We start from the raw sequence: 24,937 nt of genomic DNA on the forward strand, positions 1-24,937 counted from the left end.
TTTATCTGATTTGGGATTTGCTGACCTTCATAAACCTAGTGATTGGTGCCTTTCATTATTTTTAGATACTTGTCCATCATTTCTTCAAAAACTTCTTCGGTCCTATTCTCTTTCTTTTCCTTTTGAGACACCAATAACATGTTTATTAGACCATTTTACTATACCCCACAATTCTCTTATACTCTGCTTTTTTCCATGCTTTTTTCTTTTCTGTGCTCCTGTTTAACTAGGCTTTCTTGACATTTCTCAAGTTCATTAACCCTGTTTTCTGCTGCAACCCATTTCTTATTAAACTCATTCAATGAAATATTAATGTCTATACATTTATGTTTTTATATAGATTCATCTCATTTTTCTGTTGAAATAATCTTTTTATCTTTTTTAGATTTGTTTTCCTTTATATTGATGTATTAATCATACTTATTTTGAACTCCTTGTCTGCTATCTAAAAATATCTGGATCATTTGTTGATCTATTTTTTCTGCTCTTCTCTTTCTAATCAGCCATCTTTTCTGTTTCTTTCTATGTCTAGAAATTTGTATGTATGTAAAAGAACTTTGGTCTCCAAAAGATATTTTCCACCAGCTAGGTCTCCCCTTTAGTCCATTAAGTGGATAAGGTAAAAGTTTGATCAGTTTAATCCAAAGGTCAGGCTGTGTTGTAGTTTAGGAAGACTCAGATTTCCTTGAGTTTGTCAATGCTCCACAAGAATGGTCCTTTAAAGTTATATTAATTGAGAGCCTTGTGCAATGTCTGTTTATTAAGCCTTCTAAACTGACTAGAGGAGATTGAACTCTTATCTTTAGAGGTTTGGGGCTTAGCTCTTTAGAATTCCATCCCACACAAATTCTGGACAAAGTTTTGTGAGGGAGACTGGTCATATGTTTGAGGCACACCCCTTCTCTTTAGTGAGACTTTATTTTCCAATCACTGGGAGATTTTAGGAAAATGTCAGTCTGCCTTCTAGAATGTTTGACCCAGCCCACCAGCCTCCTGTGTAGTCCTAGAGTCTGCCAACAACTTTAAGTATAAACACTATTTTTGAATGCTAAATGATAAAGGCACTTTTTATCTCTAGAGAATATTATATTAAAACTGATATAAAATGAGAATTTATTTTTACTAATTTTCTTGACCTACTCATGTAATTTACAAACATTTATTCATATGTTCTCTCACATTGCAATCAATGTCGTTTATATATTATATTAAATTTTACAATGAATTACTTTTGGAAATATTTCAGTGATAATAGGACTCTTAGAAAACTATTTTTTTTTTTGCTAAGTTTCTTCTTATGATATCCATATGGCTTTCTTAAGTCACTCTTATCTCCTGAATGCGAACAATGAACTGTTTTTCTTTTCCTGTTAAATATTAAAAGTTGTCAAATAGTAAATATTCAGTAAAGTAACAGAGAGAGAAAAGAAAGGCCAGAAAATGATACCGCACTTTTTTCCCAGGGCTGTGTAACTAATTCTATCACTCTAACATGGATGATGTGGGTTAAAGAGGAGGAGTAAAGGATGAGTTTGGAAATTTTTCAAACCTATGTTTAGTTAAACTTTAATATCTATAAAGTTACTCTGTGAATATTAACATATTCCATACCTACAATGGTTTAATGGGAAATTATTGCTTACTTCTCTAGTTGAAGTAGAAACTAGGACGCCAGAGGTCTCATAGAATCAAGGAGAAATTGCGATTTTATAGACTAAAGCCTAAAGACTAAACACTAAAAAAACAGGATGTGTTTTTTTCTTGTTTGGTTGGTTTTTTTTTTTTTTTTTTTTTGCAATCCACCTACATTTGTGCAGTGAATGAAGCCAAGATTATTTTAATGATAAATTGAAGCTATAATTGATAGGTTATGTTCCAAATAAATGCCACTCAAATATGAGAAGCAATTATGAAGGCACAGAACAAGATTTTTTAAAAAGCAAGTAATATTTATATTTCAACATTGTATATCAAAGCTGCAAATCTACTGAAAGTTCTTCAAACTTGCAGGTACTCTAGAAAAAAATCAATTCATTTAAGAAAGCTATCAAGTTGTCTCAATGTTCTCAATACAGCGCTGATTAAAGTTCATTTTGAGTCTCTTCATTTTATTACAGAATTAAAGTCATCAAATATAAGCTCTCTCACTTAGTTGCTGAAAAACTTAATTCATAGAAGTAACTGCATTAAGTAAAAAATGTATGTAGGAATAGCACCAAGAAAATGTCTGAGAGAGTATACCAGGACTATTTCTATTTCAATTCAGAAGGAAACCAATTCAAATCAACTTAAGCAAAAAAAGAGAATGTATTGGTCTGTTCAACTGACAATCCAGTTTGAACAGAATTTGGTCACAAGCCAATCCCCAACTCATCGTCATAGATGGAGACGATGGAGGGGTAGAGGGAGACATTAAGGTGCTTGATTGGCCAAACCTGGGCCAAGAGCTCTAACTCTGAAATCCCAGACAAAAGTGTGTGAAATGTGAACATCTGAGCCAAAATTGCAGGATGAAGGCTGCATTGAGGATAACGGAAGATGAATTTGAGAAGATAATAAAAACAGAAAGTGAGAGAGAGAAGAGAGAAAGGAAATAAGAAAACAAAAAGAGAATTTTCATTGAGTAGTTAAGGATTGCAGTTAGATTTCATTTTGTTCTATATTTAAAAAATTTATATCTCTGATTTGATAAATAAACTGAAATATTTACAGTTATTCTCACTGTGAAGCACAAAAATAATAGGGAATTAGGAATAAAACCTAGGGAACTATCATATGTAGAAAAATTAGACTCCAGATAAGATGATCTGTGAGGGTCAATTCCTAGCTCAATCAACTTACTAAAAGTCCTGTATAACCAGGGTTTCTGTGCATTGCCAAGTGAAATAGTGATTCTTAGGGTTGTCAGGGGCTTGCAGTAGTCACCCTCTTCATGGAATATATCTGAGGAGAGTTGATGCCAAAATGTGTACATCAGGCCTTAAGCAAAAACACTCTCAGATTCTGAATTGATCATGGAGGTTCTAATCTTTCCCTTGGGAATTTTAATTTGTCCAGTGAATGGATCAAGAGGTGTGGCTAGGTTCAAAACACTAAAATTCAATCCTTAGAGTCAGAATCTCAGCATCAGAATTTGTCCCATTAATATATCTCAGTATCATTGTGTAAAAAGGAGACACATAGTTGATACACTGAACATTTCAACATGCTATTGCAATGGAAGCATTTACAAAATAGGTTTATTAGAAATGAATATGGGTTTTCTTTTGTTATTACAATAAAGCATTGTCATAAAGCTGATTTTCTATTATGTGCCTTTCCAACGGTAGCTGTCTGAAGAAAGAATGGGTCGCACCAATGAAATAAGATTTCTTTTTTTTAATTTCAAAACATTATGGGGGTACAAATGTTTTTAGTTACATGTATCAATTTTGTTATGCTTGAGTTGGGGTTTTAAGTGTGGCCATTACCCAGATAGCGTTCATTGTACCCATTAGGTAGGTTTTCACCCATCCCCTGCTCCCTGCATCCCCCCCACCCAGATTTTCTCTGAGTTTTATATCCCTTTGTGCACATGTGTGCTCATCAGTTTGTTCCAATTTAATAGCGTACTACATGCAGTGTTTGTTTTTCCATTCTTTATATACTTAGGATAATGTCTCCAGTTCCATCAAAATTGTTGCAAAAGGCCTTAATTCATTCTTCTTCATGGCTGAGTGGTATTTCATAGTATACATATATCACATTTTGTTAATCCATTCATGAATTGATGTACACTGGGTTGATTCCACATCTTTGCATTTTGAATTGTGCTGCAGTAAACATTCAAGTGCAGCTATCTTTTTGGTAAAATGTCTTCTTTTCCTTTGGGTAAACACTCAGTAGTGGGATTGCTGGATTAAATGGTAGGTCTACTTTTAGTTCTTTGAGGAATCTCCATACTGTTTTCCATAGAGGTTGTATTAATTTGCACTCCTACCAACAGTGTATAAGTGTTTGTATCTCTCCGCATCCACACCAGCATCTGTTGTTTTTGGACTTTTTAATAAAAGGTATTCTAACTGAGATAAGGTGATATCTCATTGTGGTTTTAATTTGAATTTCCCTAATATTAATAATTAGTGACATTAAGCATTTTTTCAAATGTTTATTGGCCATTTGTCTATCTTCTTTTGAAAAGCTTTTGTTCATGTCTTTTGCCTACTTTTTAATGGGATTGTTTATTTGTTGATGATTTGCTTGAGTTAATTGTATACTCTGGATATTAGCCCTTTATTGGATGTATACTTTGCAAATATTTTCTCCCAATCTGTAGGTTGTCTATTTGCTCTGTTGATTATTTCCTTAGCTGTGGAGAAACTATTTAATTTAATCAAGTCCCATTTATTTATTTTTGTTGTTGCTGTGATTGCCATTGGGATCTTCTTCATAAATTCTTTGCCTAGGCCAATATCTAGAAGAGTTTTTCCAACATTTTCTTCTAGCATTCTTATGGTTTCATGCCTTACATTTAAGTCTTTTATCCGTCTTCAATCAATTTTTGTGAGTGGTGAGAGATATAGATCCTGTTTCATGCTTCTGCATGTGGCTATCCAATTTTCCCAGCACTATTTATTGAATAGGAGTTCTTTTCCCCAGTGTATATTATTGCCTGCTTAGTCAAAGATCACTTGGCTGTATGTGGATGGTTTTATATCTGGGCTCTCTGTTCTGTTGCTTTGGTCTATATCTCTATTTTTGTGTCAATATCATGCTGTTTTGGTTACTATAGCCTTGTAGTATAGTTTGAAGTCTGGTAATGTGATGCCTTTAGCTTTGTTCTTTTTGCTTAAGATTACTTTCACTTTTAGGGCACTTTTCTGGTTCCAAACAAAGAATTATTTTTTCCAGTTCTGTGAAATATGATGTTGGTATTTTGGTGGGGATCTCACTGAATCTGTAAATTACTTTGTGTAGTATGAACATTTAAACAATACTGATTCTACTGATCCATGAGCATGATATGTTCCTTCTAAGACTAGTTTGTTGAAGGTTTTTATTGTGAAAAGTTGCTGAATTTTGTTGAATGATTTTTCTGCATCTATTGAGATGATCATATGGTGTTTGTTTTTGCTTCTGTTTATGTGTTGAATTACATTTATTGATTTATGTATGTTGAATCATCCTTACATCCCTGGGATGAAGCCCAATTGATCATGGTGGATTATTTTTTTGATGTGCTGTTGATTTCAGTTTGCTATTATTTTGTTGAGGATTTTTGCATTTACATTCATAGGGATATTGATCTGTAGTTTTCTTTTTTGATGTGTCCTTTCCCTGCTTTAGTATCAAGGTGACCAAGGTATCCATCCGGAACCTAGACCCCCAACAAAGCACCCACAAGCAAAGCCAAAGGTTCTTACCCAACATATGCTACAGATATTCCCCTACAAGTGAGAGGGGAAGAAAAAAAAAACCCCATATACCCAAAAGACAATTCAAAAATAAGAAGTGACAGCTGCCTCAGATGAGAAGGAATTGATAAAAGAACTCTGGAAGTATGAAAAATCAGAGTGAAAGGACACCCCAAAAGGGAACACCAGCTCTTTAGCAGTGTATATCAACCAAGATGAAAATATTTAAATGACAGGTAATGAATTCCAAATATGGATTGTAAGGAACCTCAATGAAATCCAAGAGAAAATGGAAAACCAACTCAAAGAAACCAGAAAAACAATGCAGGAAATAAATGAAAAATTCATTAAAAAATTTGACATATTAAAAAAAATAAAAACAAATAGAACTTCTGGAAATGAAAAATTCATTGAAGGAAATACAAAACACAACGGAAAGTTAAGAATAGTCTAGACCAGGCAGAAGAACGAGTCTCAGAGCTTTAAGGTAATTCTTTTGAGTTAACTCAGTCAGGCAAAAACAATGAAAAGAGAATTAAGAGGAATGAACAAAGCCTAAAAGAAATATGGGAGTATGTAAAACAGCCAAATATAAGAATCACAGGCATCCCCGAGGGAGAAGAAAATGCAGAAGAGCTGGAAAACCTATTTGAGGGAATAATTGAGGAAAACTTCTCTGGTCTTGCTAGAGACTTAGACATCCAGGTACAAGAAGCCTAATTATCACCCAGGAGATTCATTGTAAAGAGACAATCACCAAGACACATAGTCAACAGACTGGCCAAAGTCAACATATGAAGGAAGAATTCCTCCAAGTTGTGAGGGGAAACCATCAGGTAACTTACAAAGGAAGACCTATGAAGCTAACTGCTGACTTCTCAACTGAGACTTTACAAGAGAGAAGGGATTGGGGCCCATCTTCAGTCTTAAACAGAACAACTGCCAGCCTAGAATTTTACATCCTTTAAAATTAAGTTTTATATGTGAAGGAAAAATAAAGACTTTTCCAGACAAGCAAACACTGAGGGAATTTGTCAAGACTAGACCTGCCCTGCAGGAAATACTCAGAACTGTATTATACATGGATCAGCACAATAGACACCCACCAGTGTAACACTACCCAAAAGCTGAAGAGCTCATATAAAACAATAGCACAAGAGGTAAAACAAAGCAATAAGGTACTACCCAAAATTATAAGCATATCAATTGTGTAAATAAATGTGAACATTCTGAATGTACCACTCAAGAGACACAGGCTGGCTGAATGGATGAAAAAATACAACCCAACTATCTGCTGTCTTCAGGAAACACATCTAACCCACAAGGACTCCTTTGGACTCAAGGTGAAAGGATGGAAAAAAATATTTCATGTAAATGAAAACCGAAAGAAAGCAGATGTAGCCATTCTCATATCAGATAAAATTGCCTTCAAATCAAGAACAGTATAGAAAGACAAAAATGGTCATTACGTAATGGTAAAGGGAGCAATTCAACAAGAAGACATAACAATAATAAATATTTATGTACCTAATACAAGTACACCCAGATTCATAAAGCAAACCCTACTAGACCTAAACAAAGAGATAAACAGCAACATTGTAATTGCTGGGGACTTCAACACCCCATAGCAAAACTGGACAGATCCTCCAAGCAGAAAATAAAGAAACACTGGACTTAAATGGGACTCTAGAACAAATGGGCCTAACAGACATTTATAGAACATTTTATCCCAAAACTACTGAATATATATTCTTCTCATCAGCGAGCACCAGGCTTTTATCCTTCCAGAAATATTACATTTCATGTTTCACTTTTATGGAGAAGTCAGTAACAAACCACTCACCCATCTGTTTGCTTAATAGAATATTCCAATCAATGAGGCTGGTGTCTGGAGCCAGGCAGGCTTGGTGGCACTGGGCTTTAGCCAAACGTCTCAAAACATTTTTCTAAGTGTTTTAGATCCAGAAAAATACAAAGCTAGTTTTACCAAGTACTTTTTCTCTTTAACTTTTTAATTTGTGCATATTGTGAGGGAAATATAATCCATCTGTTTCACTGGCACTTAATTGGACAAATTATTGTCTTGTAAGAGGAGTTTGATGCCCAAGAACCCTTGTGAGCCTTTTTACTCTCCTCATTAGAACTCCAGGGAAGAGGGGTTTTCCAAAGACAAATGAATCTCAGAGTCTAGAAGGCACTGGGTTAGTGAAAATATTGCGATCTTAATATTCTCTATCCTAGGAAAGTTTCATCTAATACCACCAGAAAAATTAATTAAAAATACAGTCTAGTGGATTTAATTATTAAGCTTTTGTTTCCATTTTGTTGACTTCTTAATTCTTTCTAATCCCAACTACCCCTATGTGGTGTGGTATGGTACATGATTCCCAGCATAAATAATTGCTTTTTTCCATACTCTGACCATGAAGACGTTATGTTTTTCTACCGAAGGCTTTGATTGCCTCTAAGTGATCCCATTTCCCTAGGACCTGGCTCTGGACACTGGGGTATGTTTACGCAGTCCGTATAGGAACACCCCAGGCATATTCCATACCACTAACGCTGCAGGATCTTAATATGCCTTATATTTTAAAAAGCTTTGAGGACTTATGCATTGTGGAAACACCAGGTTAAAGGAGGCTAAATAGGTTTTTTTAGTTTAGGATTTCGGGGCCTTCACTATTTTAATGAGCACTGTTCATGCCCTACAGAGGACAGCATACGGAGCACTGCAGAACTAAGCTTCACCATGGAACACACTTTTCTCAGAGCATCTGCTTGGACTGGAGTTCTGTGGGGAAAACTTTGGAAATTCTGACCTACATCTTTTCTCTTTGCGTTTACTTCATTACCCTCCTGGTGTCTAGTGTCTATTGTCTAAAGACAAACAATGAACTGCCTTCTTTTAAAATTTAATTTAGTTTAATTTAATTTTCGTTAGAGAAGACAGGATTGTTCTGTTCACTGAAGAGATAATCCTACCATCAATAGAAAATCTGAAGTATCATAGAATATTTTGCAACTATTTGAACAGAAATCCCCATTGGTGGGCTTAGTGGGCAGTGTGACAGCTTGGTGCTAGAGGAGCTGCATTCTTTGATTAATTTCTACTGAATTGCACTACTATAGGCACTTTTCTATTTTTGTTTAAACTCTCTGAGAATTGGCACATATTTACTAATCTGGGAAAAAAGGAAGCATAAAGAAATTTTAAAAATAGCATAAAAGTAAAAGAGAAATAAGCCTTTTCTATAAAGGAGAGTTCCGTCTTTCCATGCATACATGAAAGGATATAGAAATTTGGAATTATTGTTTTTCTTTCCTAAATCATCCTGAGGCTAACCTCTCTGAAATGTCTTTTCGGTACTCGTCTCAATCCCACGCTTCAATTTTCTACCTGGTTAAAGCATCACTCTGGGAGATGAGTGGGTGGAGAAACTGCCTATCTGAAAACACCCTTGAGAACAGTCACATCCTTTGTGAGAGCCTATATAAATCTTTCAATTCATAAATGCCTGGGGACGTGTGTGTTTGTGTGTGTGTGTGTGTGTGTGTGTAGCAAGAGTCAGGTCATAAATTTCTGACTCAGAGAAGGAAAGAAATAACTTCCACCCTTTTCTCAGGTGAGGCAGTTCTACCCCAGGAGTGACACGGTCTTTGTTGAGTAGCTTGTTTTGGCTCTAACTTCAGTGTCTACCAAAAGGGCATAGGATGCCACTACACACACAGTCCTTGTTCACTGAAATCACCTGGGTTACACTTAAGCCTTGCCCCTCATTCCATCCATACAGTTTGTTCTAGAATGATCAATGATGATGCCCTTTTCTCCTGCCCTGATTCTGCAAGTGTCTCTCAATATTGTTCCTCTTAACATACAAAGGAAATCATAAAGGACTCATGACTTTCTGTTTACATGCCATGTTTTTTGCATTATATATGCCACATTAAATTATCCATTCATAAGCCATTCATGTGACTCTTCATTCACTCATATATTCATTAATGTATGCATTAATTCATTTAGCAAACATTTGTTCAGAACCTATTATACAGAGCTTCAGGATTTTTTTAAATTTCAAAATATTAAGGGAGTATAAATGTTTTAGGTTACATGGATCACTTTTGTAATGCTTGAGTCCCAGCTAAGGTGTGCCTGTCACCCAAATACTGTCCATTAGGTAGGTTTTTGTCCCTCCCCTCTTACCCCTTCCCCCTGGTTGGTTTCCACTGAGTTTTACTTCCCTTTATGCACATGTGTTCTCATTAGTTAGCTGCAATTTAAGGATATTTTTAAAGTTCCTCACTTTCTAACCAAGTAAAAGTCATACCATATTTTCTGCAAAAGACTTCCAGATGAAATGTAAATACAGAAGAAAATAAATATTAAAGGCCAATAGCAACATTAATGACAGGCTTAATTCATTTTAGCTTAGAAATGATGTTCTTTTCTTGGGCTCATATAATCTCCACATAATTCTAGGATTAATATGGGGTCCAGAATCCTAAAGAATAATATTTCACTTTAATATAATATTACAAATAGGAAACCGAGTCAGTATTTTACATTATCCCTAGGATTCACTTTCTGATTTCATTATGCTATAGTATGGCAATACACCTTTTATTTTAGTTGTTAAGTGAAATATCACTTTGGAATGAAAATATCTTAGAATGATATAGTTTATAGCTGCAGTCCCTAACCCCCAGGCTGGGGACTGGTACTGGCCACACAGCAGGTGGTGAGTGGTGGGCAAGCCAGAGAAGCTTCATCTGTATTTACAGCTGCTCCCTCTCGCTCTCATCACCACCTGAGCTCCACCTCCTGTCAGATCAGCAGTGGCATTAGGTTCTCATAGGAGCGTGAATCCCACTGTAAACTGCACATGTGAGGGATCTGGGTTGTGTGCTCCTTATGAGAATCTAATGCCGGATGATCTGAGGTGGAGCTGAGTGGTGATGCTAACACTGGGGAGCAGCTGCAAGTACAGATTATCATTAGCAGAGAGGTTTGACTGCACAATAAATGTAATGCACTTGAATCATCCCAAAGCCATACCCTGCAAATGGAAAAATTGTCTTCCATGAAAATGGTCCCTGGTGCCAAAAAGGTTGGGGACTGATGGTTTATAGGATAAGTCCCATAATAGAATTAAATACTTCACTGATATTTACACCATACTTTTTGTTGGTATTAGCTAAAATTTATATAGCTAGTCTGGAAAAAGGAAATAATTTCTCCAAAGAAGTTTTCAATACATTTAAAATGAAATAATTTCCCTTTTACACCTATATCACCAGCTCTCTTAAATATTTGTAGTTCTGTGCATCTCTCAACAAAGCTCACTTTTCTCTACTTCTGTTTACATCAGATCTCCCAAGAATTATCTATACTCACTGCCTTCATTTTTTTTCCTTCATTTTTTTTTAATTAAGTAAATCTTGACTCAGCTTCACCTCAATCACTGTTTCTAACTCTATCCTACCAATTGCCCAGGCTGAAGAAATTGGGAGTCGTTGACGGTGCTCTCTCTCTCTCTCTCTCTCACCCCATCCAATCCATCGGCAAATCACATCAATTCAATGCAAATTGTGTCATTCCTCTGCTTCAATGATTTCCTGTTGTTCTTAAAATAAAGTTCAAACCTCTTGACATACTGTCTTGGAAGGCCATTTGTGACCTGCCTCCTGCCTGTCTCTCCGGTCTCAACTCTCATCATCTTTTCCCTTGTAGGCTGTGAGTGTACCCAGCTGAGCTATTTTTACAATCTACAATGTGCCAGGCTGAATTCTACTGTTCCTTCCAGTATAATTTCCTCAAGGAAGTACTCTGCCTTCCACATTATTATCTCCTGCCTATATACACTCTGTAGACTGAAGTCAAGTGCTCCTGCTTTGCATTTCCCCAGCACTCTGAAGTTCCCCAGAGTACGTGTGACATGTTATTGTATTTGCTTCCTTAATCGTATCTTTCTCACAAAACTATAGTAATAATAGACATTGAGTGATTACTATGTGCCAGGTTCTCCTCTAAGTGTGATGCATAAATAAACTCATTCAATACACACAACACCTAATGAGATAGGTACTATTTATGCCTTGTTTCATAGTTGAGGAAACTAAAACACAGAGAAGTACAATAACTTATTTAAGGTCACATATCCTGGAAGTAGCAAAATCAGTATTTGAGGCCAGAAACTGTTAGCGTTCTTAACGCCTATGAATTTTGTGAAAAAAACATAATACTGTAAATATTCTTTAAAAACATTTTTTGCTTTAATTGTAAATAATTCTACAGCCAATAAAGCAAACAACAGTAACCAAAAGCAAAGACTTGAGCTCTTCCTGAAAATGCATCATCTGCACTGGACCCCGTTCCCGTCATAGCACAGTCTTCTTTACAAGAGCATGCACCTCCCAGTTTTCCATGATCTTCACTTTCTTTGTCTTCCTAATAGAACTCGTTTTCTCCCTCCTTTATAATATTTTTTTTCACTGTGGGAATTAAAGTTTGTGATTACTGCATATAAATTTCTTAGGAACAAGGATCTTGCTTATCTAACTTACTACCAGATTCCCAATATTCAGCAAAGTTCCCAGGCAAAAATATAGGCACTGGATAAATACTTACTAAGTAAATCAATTAATGAATGCCTGAACTGAAGAGAAAGTAAAGAAAGTAGAAAAGGTACATTCAGATAGGGAAAACTACCTAAGGAAAGCAATCGCCTAAAGATATTTTTATAAGGATGTTGTAGTTATGTTACCAATTTTTCTTGAGATCGTGGGCTTCTGAAGTTTCTCTAATTAGGTTATTTTTCTGGCCTTAAATAGTAGGGTGGGAGTAAATAATGACAATTCTTTGCTGTACCTTTTGGGCATTCTTGAATTAATATTAGAGCATCATTACTGATTTTCATCTTTTCTCTATTACCATGTATGCAACATGCTGTCCAGCCAATCAGTGACTACATTCTATGAGAGTGAAGTTTGTTAGCATAAAGCAATCAACAAACAAACCCCAAAACATTCTTAAATCAATACCATGAAGATGGTTAATATCACTGTTGTGGCAAAGACTCCGAGGACATGTTATAAAGGTTAATGATGATGTGATTTCTATATCCTGGAGAAATAGCAGGCTTTGAAGTCCTTTGTGGATGGTTGGTCTCTCCTTCCCTTTGGCATAGATTTTCTCTGCCCAGCAGAAATCAATTAATCTTTTTATGCCCAAATTTATGCCTCTATAAACTGGAGAAAACCCTTGCTACCTATGCTCAGAAGAATGTTTTGATAAATAATGAAGTCATGTCTGAAATGTACCATATAAAAACAAAGTATCATTATGATTTTTTTTGCTTGGAATTAGCTGAGTTTTTGTTTTTTGTTTGTTTTTTTTTTCCTCACAGTTTCTAACTAGTCTGTTATAAATGAAGGATGGTCTAATACTTCTTGACCCCTTTTTCTGGGTTACTTGAGCAGCTCCTAGGATTGCTAATGTGCACAAAAAGCACTCCTTATACTGTAAACTATTTCATGCATAAACCAATAGTATACAAGCATGGTTCAAGGCACTGTTAAAAAGAAAAGGACATAAATTTGTGTCATTTTCAATGCAACTTGTTCCTTTATATGGTTATATTCACTTTCTGTAGTAAATGTTCAAAAGCCAATTATTGGGGAAGAGCAAAAATGTGCCATCACTTTCTCTGAGCCACTAAAGAAATCTTCACAGTTTCCAGCAAAAGAAATTTCATTATAGAGCATTGGTGTTTTGGAAAGCACTTGGGTGTTGATGCAGCAAATTGTAATTAAACGACCAGTTGTTTAAAAAGGATCAGTCTGACCTCATCTTTTCACTGATATTTGTGAAGTACGGAGTCTTTATGATATACTTTTATACTAGCAGAAAAGGATATTTCCCCATATTATGCAATTATGCACTGCCTCTGTGCAATGTCCAATTATTTTTAGAGTTTGGGATATTTAGGGAAATGTCTTTACAGTTTTATGTATTTCACAACATACAATTAAATTCTAATTTTCATGGAGCAAACACACTCTTTGTTTCCCCCATGCAATTTAACAGAAAGTTGTCAGAGTATTAGCCACCTTAAACCTTTATCAAGATGTATTCGAACAGGGAAAGGCACATAATAGACACCTGAAGTTTTGTTAAAGATGTATTATTAAGATCTATTGTATTATGATTATTTTCTTGCACTTTTCTAATTATTGCAAGTGGTCATTTATATATTCTTCTTTCTGCGTCAAATTTCTTGTTCTAAAAGATCTTTGCCAAAAGATTTTTTTTCCTCTTTTTGAATAGGAAAAAAGATCTTCTGGTTCTTTATTGAAAAGACATTTGCTCTGGCATCCCTTCTCTCTTCAATTAACTGAGAAGAAATCTGAGGTGTGAGGAAGAGGTGTTATCCCTAAGAAGATCAATCCCATGTTATTGGTGTTTAACCTATCTTGGTGCAAAAGATCTGGAGAAGGGAGGAGACACAAGGGGATCTAGTTTTACACTGATAAGAAAGAGTTGTAAACATTGAATTATGTTGTAGGAGAGGTAAGGCCAACTTTCAGTTTGAAAGTGAAGGTGAGTAGGGCTAGAGAACTTCAAAGGCTCTACCTTTATTTTGGAAGAAGGGGAGGGCTGAGCATGTTTACCTTGCATTTGCCTATATAATTCCATCACTCCCTGGCATAAGCTTCCTTCTCACTTACCAGAAGCCTCCTCACACCCAGTAACATATGTTTTCAATTGGAAAGTGCTTACAAAAAGACCACCTGCCAGCAAAGGGAATGTTTTTCCTCTCCCAGTGGGGGTCTTACAGACAGGATTGAATGTAGTTAAATAGGAACAGAGCAAGAAGCCTAGAATAATGGTGTTACAGGCTAGCGTGCTGGAGATTTTCTTTTAAATAGAAAAGAAAAATGTATAAGATACCAGAATGATCATGTTTATTCCATTTTAGTGGGTCTCCATCAGAACTCCAAATCCTTTCTTCCCCCGGCACCTCCTCTTGGTATTTTTTTGTTCAGTCATGTTTTGTGATATGCCCTAATAGTTTTGATCAAAGAAATAAAATATCCTAAAATAATTTCCACTTTTGAGAGTTACTACTTTAAAGCAAATAAAAAAGTATCTGTGATCATGCTTGTAGATGAAACAAGTCCCGTTGCTTACACTGCACCTATTTTAGTTTACAGCCGCCAAAAGTGGAGAGGGAATTGTGAAGGCTACCGAAGAACTAACAGCTGAAACATGTAAGTATTGAAATTAACCTCAAGTACCAACTGACAAACTTCTGCACACGCAGGATACAGTTGTCTGGGGGGAAATTGAGGAAGAGGAGAATGAAAAGGGGAAGAAACTGAATATCCTCAAGGGGCTAGGAATGGGCCCATTCCTTACTTTTGGTGTCTGCCTTTTTTTTTTTTCACACATACTCAATCACTCTATGAAGTGTAAACAGATGCTGGGGGACTGAGTTCTGAGGTTTGATGAATTTTTTTTTTTCTTTTTTGAATGAAAGGAAAACTGGATGAGGAAAGCCCAGCCAGAATATTGGGTGAGATAAAAAGCTGTGGGTAAAGGAGTCACTACATATTTCGGTTCATAAAAATCAATCTCACAATCAAATAGCTAGAGGGACTGCTTCCTCCTTTGACATTCTCTGAATCCTCCTCCTCCTCCCCATTAGAGGTCATTACATGAATCTCACAAACATGGGGAGTGCAAGTAAAACAATTCCATCAGCAGGCACAGTCTTTTGTGGGAGTCTGAGTGGACTGGCCCTCATGCAAACACTGCAGACACATTCCACAGGGGTGAAAGTGATCTCAGACACCCAGCTACAGTTGACAAAATCTAGGAATCAGGTGACAAAGCGGTGACATGGTCAATGATGACAGCCAAAAAGCAGTTCCAAGTTAATGTCACATGCAGAGACTTGAGCCAGCTTCATTCTGTCTCATGTTGTTATGTGGGAGAGACAAACTACAGTGAGGAAAAAAAATAAAAATAAAAATTCATTCCACAGGCCTTCACTGTTGCATAATGAGATAACAATACAAAGGCTTGCTACCTATGGGAGGTCTTTGAGCAATTCACCACCCAGGAACCCAGAGTGAACTAGATGAACTCTTCTTAAAACAATAAGCTGAAGGTTCTAAACTGCATTACCTCACCAGGCAAAAGTGAGGAGAAGAAACAGGAATATAATAAGGAAATGGATAAACTTCTTACGGTTACTTTCTCATGACACAATTCTCTTGAGAATTTGTAGGCTAGCACTGTTTATATTAATAACTTCCTTTAAAAATAGCATGACAGAAGCATGTGCAATTCGTGTGTAATGACCCGAGAGCAGTCTTTTGGTAAGATGGTGTAGCTAAGTCCCTGCCAAGGCAATCCCTTTTCTATAATCCTCTAGGAAACAAGGATCGAGAATATTCCAGAAATATCCATTGCTTTCTCATTTCTTATGGAAAATCTATTTTTAATGTGATTTTTATGTTCTTTGTCCCAGAAGCCTCATTCTGCAAATCATGTGATTCCTTTTTTCTTGCTCTATGGAACAAAATCATTTACTTCTGCCAAAGGAGTTAGTACTTATCATACAGCAGTCCTCCTTTACCTACAATTTTGCCTTCTGCATTTCCAGTTACTCATGATAAATTGTGGTTCAAAAATATTAAATGAAAAATTTCACAAATAAATAATTCATAAATTTTAAATTGCACACCATTCCAAGTAGAATGATGAAATCCTGTGCTGTCCCACCTGCATCATCACCCCTTTGTCCAGTGTACCTGTGCTATAGATGCTACCTGCCCAGTTAGTCACTTAGTAGACATCTTAGTGATCAGATTGACTGTCATGGTCTTGCTGTTCAAATAACCCTTATTTCACCTAACAATGACCCCAAAGTGCAAGAGCAGTGATGCAGACATGTTTTTATAATTGTTCTATTTTATTATTACTTATTATTTTTAATCACTCACAATGCTTAATTTATAAGTTAATTTTGATCGCAGGCATGTATGTATAGGAAAAAAAACATACATAGGGTACAGTACTATCCATGGTGTCAGGCATCCATTGGGAGTCTCGGAATGTATCTCCCTATGGATGGATAAGGGAGAACTACTGTATTTATTTTATGTATAGATGATAGCCCAAAACTACATGTCTCACCAACCTTCTCTTATGTTGCATGTCTTTAGTACTAGAAATAAAAGAAAAAAACATCACAATTGAAGATAAATCTATTATTTTCTTCAGAATATTCAGAGAGATAATGTGGCAGAAATGGACATCAAGTTTTAGAACAAGATGAAGGGCTGAAAAATCACTATTTTTTCTCTTTTCATGACTTTAAGACCTTGAATTTGACCTTTATGCTTGTCACCTTGACAAAGTATTATTGCCTCTCCCTCTCAACATCCCTTTCTTGCTCCCTTCTTCCTTTCTTCTGTTGACAAAAATTTATCAATGACTATTTACTCTGTGCCAGACAATTCTGCTAGGCTCCAAAGGTGACAGAAAAGTAATGGAAATGAATAGAAAGTTTTCTCTTTTACATTTTACTTTGTATGCTTCTGAAATATTTGCATTTTGTCCTAAAAAGTATATATCAGTTTTTAAAGATATTCCAAAGAATTTTATAAAAACTAATTATTCTAAAACAGAGGTCAGCAAATTTTTTTTGTATAGAGCCAGATAGCAAATATTTTAGACTTTGTGAGCCAGATGGTTTCTGTTGCAACTATTGAACTCTGCCACTGTCGTGTGAAAGCAGCCACAGATGATACCTAAATAAATGGTTGTGTCTATATTCCAAAAAAATTTTATTTATGGAAACAAGTGGTGAGCCAGATTTGGCCTATGGGCTGTATTTTGCTGACTACTGATCTAAAATGTCAAGATAAGGCCCTGTACTCCAGTGAAATGTAGTCTAGTGATTAGTTCTAGTAGCATCATGCATGAGCCATAAGTAAGCATTAAATTAAATATCAGAGCACATGGACCTTAAGCAACTTATTAACTATCTTGGGTCTTCAGTCTTCTTATTCACATATTCATAAGGAATCCTAATTGGATATTTTTGAGTGTTTTTTTCAACTCTATATACAACCAAACTTTCAAGAATAGAAGCTGCCTGCTATAATTTCTCTGAGCAATGTGTAGAGAGAGAACAGGCATCTCTTGTCCTTAATAGGACCCGAATGGCAGAAGCTGGTGATCTGAGGGGAGTCAATTATGAGTTCTGTTAAATACATAGTAATAAGATAAGTCACACTTCATTTAAGAAGTATTTTTATGTGCATATTCTCATATGGTCTTCATTGTAACTGTGACCCTCATTACAACTATATTAGATAGCAAGAATAGACATTATTTCTGTCATCTTTCAAATAAGAAAGTAGGACGTTAGAGAAATTAAATGAGTTACCCATTGTCCTATATCAAATTCCTAGCTGAGCAGAATGTCATGCCAGCCAGGTCTTAATTTAGAACTCTTCAAACCCTGCCAGCCTCCTTCTAAAGTAGACACTTTTGAATTACGTAAAAAAAAAATTGCAATGTGAGAATAAAGTGATGGGCAGCAGTACCAAAGTGACTATTTAATAACGCCAATAAAGGTAGGTGTTTTGTAATGAAGTTCCATCAAGTAGAAAACAAGACATACCACCACCAACGGAAACAGCATAAGATGAAGCAGCTACCTACAGTGCCTGTAGACTGCACCAGAATAAAATCTCTCATGCTCAAAAGTATGAAGAGTTCAGGCCAAGCAGAGCTTTTCTGTTCTGCCCATATTTACAAAGACATCTCATTTTTACTTTCTAGAAGAAAGTATAATGATCAAACTATTAATATCTTTCTACTTAACATCCTTTAAAATAAAAATACATTTAAAAGTGGAACTCTTTAAAAATTATGTTTTTCTCTTATTAAAGTTGAACATTTGCCATTCCAGATGACAAAAAAACTCAGTTATTTCTAAAAACACTGTTTTCTTACTGATTTAGTTTTCACTTTTTTTTATGTTTTTCACACTCCATCTGGTTTTATGTATTCAGTGTCCTTTTCCTTTTTGTCAAGTTCAAAAACATGCACATGCATCACTCTGCATCTTCAAAGCATTTTACAAACGCTACCAAATTGAAATTCTTTAGTGGTTTAAAATTAGCTCCATCGAGTTTTTCTCTTGAGCTTCTAAATTAGTGGTCCCCAACCTTTTTGGCACCAGGGACCAGTTTCATGGAAGACAATTTTTCCAGGGAGGGGTGAAGGTGGAGCTCAGGCAGTGATGGGAGTGATGGGGAGGGGAGCAGCTGTAAACACACATGAAACTTTGCTCTCTAGCCAGCTGCTGGACTCTTGCTGTCTATGCACCCCCCCACCCTTCCCAAGTTTCATGGAAGACAATTTTTCCACGGATGGGGTCGGGGTTTGGAGGGATAGCAGTGCAGCCCAGGGACGGAGGTGGGGGGTGGGGGGAGTTGGAGACCACAGTTAAATAAATTACCTCAGTAAATGGTTTTTCTTTTGTTTCCTCCAAAAAGAAACTTCATTTCCATATTTAAACAAGTATCTCAATTTCATTCAGCACTTATCAGAACATACATGTAGTCTAAGCTTTTAAGGAAAAAAAAAACATTAAAAATGGGGAATCCATGTTTTGTTTTTATTTTTCTGTTAAGTTCAACATTGGTTTGCACGTTCTAGGTGTCAAGAGCTGTGCACAGTGTACCCTGATACGAAGACAATGAATTGAGCGTGCCTTTTGGGAACTTACGATTGTTGAGGGAGACAGATATGAGCATACCATTTCCTTACAGGAAGGCTGTGTTGAGCACTAGGACGTGGGAACAATGACAATGACAGTGATGGTGACAATGACAACGATGGCTGAAGCAGCAGCTAATACTAAGTCCTTACTGTGTGTGAGGCATTTTCTAAAAGCTTTCACACAATTAAGTCAGTTAATACAACAAACTATGGGAAACAACAAAGTATTTTGCAGTTATGGTGGGGCAGCCATCCCCAGGGACGGGTTTCAAGGAAGACAATTTTTCCACGGGTGGTGGGGGAGGGATGGGAGAGGCAGAGCTCAGGTGGTGATGTGAGCAATGGGGAGGGAGCCATTGTAAATACAGATGAAGCTTCCCTGGCCTGCCACTCACGTCCCCCCTTCCTAAGTTTCATAGAATGCAATTTTTTGATTGACAGGGGAGTGGGGGCACGTGGGGTGTGGAACTCTGCGGCCAGTCCCTACAAGGCCTCAGACCTGTACTGGGGGTTGGGCACCACAGTGGTAAGGGATTGGAAATTAATTTCAATTGCTTGACCTGTATTCAGCCAAGTTTGCATTTTAAATACTCTCAAATCATTTTTCTTTCCTTGCCTCTCACAGTGGTTTTATAAAGATACCTTTATGGCACTTCCCCCCCCTTTTTGATTTTATAGTCTGCAACAGCCCTCTCTTATGGGCTGAATATTACCCCCCTCCCAAATTCATATGGTGAAGTCCAACTTACAATAGTTCCCAATGTGAGTATATTTGGAGATAGAGTGTTTACAGAGGTGATTAAGTTAAAACGAGTCATTAAGTCATTAGAATGAGTCTTAATCCAATATGACCCTTAATCCCTTTTACAACAAGGAGACATCTTGTCACAGATGGGTACAGAGGGAAGACTTTGTGAAAATACTAGAAGATGACCATCTATGAGACAAAGAGAAAGGCCTGAGAAGGAACCAATCCTGCAGATTCCTTGATCTAGAACTTCTAGCCTCTCAAACTGTGCAAAACGAAATTTCTATGTGCCTGCTGTAGTACTTTGTTATGGCAGCCTTAACAAACTAGCCTACTCAGTTGTGCAGTTTTCTCACGTGGTTTTCATCATGTTTACTTCTAATTTATTTATTAATTTTGTGTATTTTCAATAATCTTGTGTAAAACTGACACAATCTCTAAAAATCATAACAGAAGGGAGCACAATTCAGGTGATAGGTACACTAAAAGCCCTGACTTCACCACTATATAATTCCTCCATGTAACAAAAATCATTTGTACCCTGTAAATCTATTGAAATAAATAAATTAATTAAAAAAATAAAATGGGAAAAAGCAGGCTCCAACATGGCACTACTTGGGCCACCAACACATCCAGTGACCTTAAGCCATTCTTCTGTCCACCTCTAGAGTTGGATTCCAGGTTTACATTTGCAGCCCTGATAGTAGAAACAAAAGCATAATTGTCATTTATAAAGTTTAGAACAGATAAAATTCACATCATCATAATAGAGCTTTGCATAACTGGAGTAAAGATCAGATGTTTCCTACTCTTTTCCAACTCAATTCTAAAAGATAATTACACAATTTTTGAAGCTGTATGCACTTTTCTGAAACATTAATATTATTAACAGCTATAAGTGTGAGTTGGGCCAGAAAAATTAATATTTTTGGAAAGCCTCAAAAAATTGTATAAATTATTATCAGAATGATTTTTAAATTCTGAGCACTTACTGGGAAAAATATCTATTAGAAGTCACTCTTTTTTCAATTAACTTATGCAGGTCTCATAGAGCTTCTAAATGTTTTAAATTAAAAATTCTCATAGCCTAGATTCTGAGATTCAGGACTGAAAACAAATGCAGAATGACTCTTTGAGACTTAATGGTTTCAATGATGAAAAATATTAATAAATAATTTTAAATTACTTCTTTCTTTCTGTAGTAAGCATCCCTTCTCTCTATGAGCAATTACTGAGACTCCTGGCTCTTCTCTGGCAGGGACTTCAGCTTCTGCCTTCTCACCTTAAAACCTTGCATGGCATAGAATCCTACAACCTGCTTACATGCACTAATAAGAAACACTTTTTTGTGCCACTGCCTTTACTCACTTGGAACATCTTAGCTGGATTGCTTTTTTCTCCCTTTCTAAATTTTCTTGGAGAATATATTTCTATTAATAATTATTATTGAACTATAATAGACTTCAAAAAATACATACATTTGAAATATATTTTTTGAAATTAGTTATCCATTTAATCTAGATTTATAAGTGCAATGCTTTCAAGTTTATTGTCTTCCTATAATTTTTCAATCTCTATTGTTTCATATTTCATTTCTGACAAATATTTGTACCTTTTAATCTTGATTATACTTGCTAACGTAGCTTATCAATCTTTCAAAGTATTGTTTTTGTTTTTATTCATCAGTTTTTTACTTTTTATTATCTTCTAATTAGTTGGTTTATGCTTTTATTTATATTATCCTTTTCTTCTATTTTATGTTTATTTTATTTTCATAGGTTTTTGTGTTAAGAATATAGGTTATTATTTCAATCTTCTTTTCAAATAGACACATCTGAGTTCATACATTTTTCTCTCAGTCTTGCTTCAGCTTATACCCTCCAGTTTTGTTACAGAGCATTTGAATTTGTTACTCAGCTCCAAATAGTTTACAATTTCCATATTGATTTTTGCTTTATCCTAATAATTACTTGGAATTGTGTTGTATGTTTAATTTCCTTGTATATGGGATTTTTTTTGAGTTGTGCAATTTCTTATAATTGTTGATGAATAAGTAACTGTAGCCTGTATAATATCACCTTTATGGAATTTGCTGACATTTCCATTGTGGTCTAACGCATGGTAAATTTTTGTGGCTGTAATCTGTGTGCTTGAAAATGATATGTAGTTTTGAGTGTATGGTAGATTTCTTTGCATAGCTACTCAGTCAGGCTTGTTAAGCGCATTACACAACTCCTCCGTATTCCTCCTTATTAGTTGGCGGTTTCTTGGTTGGTTTCTGAGAGAGGGATGTGCAGCCTCTCACTGTGACTATGATTTTGTGCATTTTACTTTGTATAGCTATGAGTGTTTGCTTTATACATTCCCTTTTGCGTGCCCCAGTTAATCATCGTGTTGGTTGCTCTAGACTCTGTGGTCCCTGGTGTCTACTGCTGAGGGCATGAAGCAGCCTTGTTATGTATCAGTTTCTGTGACAGAACTTTCTCTTGCATGTTTTGCATTCATTGTTTTTAATTTGACCTCTGCTTTCAGGACTTCTTTTCACGTTTGGCCCTCTGAGAATTCTCCTTCTTGCTTTTGAGCATCGAACATTTAAAATGTTCTTTTCTAACTTGTATATGAATTTGGTAAAGGAAGTGAGAGGACAGGCTAAAGCATGTGCTTATTTCAAGCGTTTCAAGATTACATTTGAGTTATTTCAAGATGCTTTAATAGTCTTTCTCTTCCACTACCCGGCCTCCCCTCTGATCATGCCACCTCTTGTCTAGACTTTCCCAATCTTGTGATTTTTACACATTAGTTTTCTCTGCCTGGAATCGCCATTTTTCTTATGATTTACCTGCTAATTATATTTACCCTTCATGGAATTAAATTAAATGTCACTTACTCAGACCCTTATTGGACAATCCAATATAAACCATGTCTTTCAATTCTACTTTATTACAGTAACTATACTTTAAGTAGAATACATTTCACAATCATGTATTTATCTAATTATTCACTTATTTATTCTTTCTTCCAAATTAATTTCAAATTCTAATTGGTCAGAGACCATGTCTATTTGTTCTTCAATGTAACCTCATTACCAAGACAGTGCCAGAAACAAGGTAGGTGTTAAAAGAACATTTGTTAAATGAATGAGTGAATACTAGCCCCAAATATGGGTTGCACATTTTAGGTTGAGGCTAGGAAGGTTACAAAAACCAGTATAAGACTAAAATTCCATATTGATTTTACAGAGACATACCAATTCTGAGAATTTGGGAAAATCAGAATAGCTACAAGCACAAGGCATTTTGTATTTATTATAGCTAATCTTTACAATTACACTGAAATTTACAGATGAGTAAATTGAGGATTAGGGAAGTCATGTACTCACCCAAGATCAGGTTCATTATAAGAACAGAACTGGGATTTGAAACTAGATATGTTTGTTTCCAAATCTTGCCCTTTCTTTATCGTAGGTACCATTATGCAACATTTGACAATCTAAGCAATATTATTAATTTTATTTTGACAGCAATTAATTTTAAGGAAACTAAAGCGACATTTCCAGTTTTGAACTTCATCTAAGGTGAGACAAATATAAAATCTAGCTATCAATCTAGATTTTTTTTCAAATTTTATAGAACTGAAAAAAATATTCAAATATATCACTTCATCCTAAGTTGTTCGTTTCTGTGGACAGAACCTCTCTAACAAAGTTTAATGAGTTCAATTTACCAAAATAAATAAGCGTGGCCATAAGAATTGATGGCGATGTATGAGCACCACTTTCTATTTCTTCATTAGGGCTGTGTAGATGAGCTCCATTTAATACTTTCCTCAGTCTAACTGTGCTGTACATTAAGGTAACAATTTAAGTCAGTTTGTTTCATTCAATTATTTCACATAAAGTTGACAAAAACATCTGGACAATTGATCAAACATCTCCATCCTTGATTAAATATGTGATTGAACTGATGGAACACTTGGGTATTATAAAAACAAACCAAGAGATATCTTTCTTTGACTCTTGGACAGAAATGGAAAAATCAATATTTCTCTTTAAGACCTTTCTTCACCTGCGTAATAATCTAAATATGTCTCGTAAGAAGATGAACATTGTGTGTGTTTTACATTCCTATCCTCCCTAGAGGGGTTTTGTTTATTTAGTTTCTGTGGCTGAATATTAAAACAAAAATGAGGAGAACAACTTGGAAAGACTTTTATAAAAACAATAGATTCGCCCCACCCTTATTACAACATTATTTTTATTTAGCCAGTTTTTTAATAAGTAGTTTTGCAATAAAAGCAATAAAGGATGCAAAAATCTAGAATCTACTAGATTATAAGAATTCAGAAAGAAAAATCTGACTAATATTAATACATAAATATGAAATATATCTACATAAGAAAAAAGTTAAATGATAAATCCATAAAATAAATTCATAAAAGGAAAAACTGAATACAATACATTTGAAAGAATCTCACATGCAATTCAACAATTATACTTAAATTACAATGATCATTTATACTGACAAAAAAGCTCACAATATAAGAATTAGTAATTATCTTAAACTTAGTAAATTTTATAATATTGAATTAAAATAATTTATATTATTTTTCCAAATTACTAATTTTAAAATTTCTTTTATTCACTTTTTTCCATTTTTATTCACTTTTGAAGATGTTCACTTCCAGTACAAAAAGGCCATTGTGCCTCCTCTATGTGACACATACATAAAAGTGTCTATTGGCTTTGTTAGAAATAAATAAAGATAAGCATAAAATGGCAATTAAGATTATTAGTCTGCAGCCATATTACTTTTTCATCTAAATCACATATGTAAAAGAGACATAATCCATGCATACAAAATTGCCTCCAATTTCTATTTGTATGAGCTCTGGAAAGTTATTTAATCTCTTTGTGCTTCTGTTTACCTCACTGGCTAACAAAAATAATAACAATGACCTACTGATGTCATTTTGTGAATAAATTTGATAGTACAC

The 24,937-nt window shown here is 35.4% G+C and overlaps 1 long non-coding RNA gene across 1 annotated transcript in view; it reads left to right on the top strand.

The window, feature by feature from the left end:
- LOC123632231 overlaps positions 1-24,937 on the top strand; it is a 62,799-nt gene that overhangs the window by 20,468 nt on the left and 17,394 nt on the right. The window contains exon 2 of the long non-coding RNA XR_006733305.1: positions 14,600-14,663. This is a non-coding gene — a long non-coding RNA (uncharacterized LOC123632231). The remainder of the gene's footprint in view (positions 1-14,599; positions 14,664-24,937) is intronic.

The sequence above is a fragment of the Lemur catta genome, chromosome 2 (genome assembly GCF_020740605.2).
Source record: "Lemur catta isolate mLemCat1 chromosome 2, mLemCat1.pri, whole genome shotgun sequence".
NCBI lineage: Eukaryota > Metazoa > Chordata > Mammalia > Primates > Lemuridae > Lemur > Lemur catta.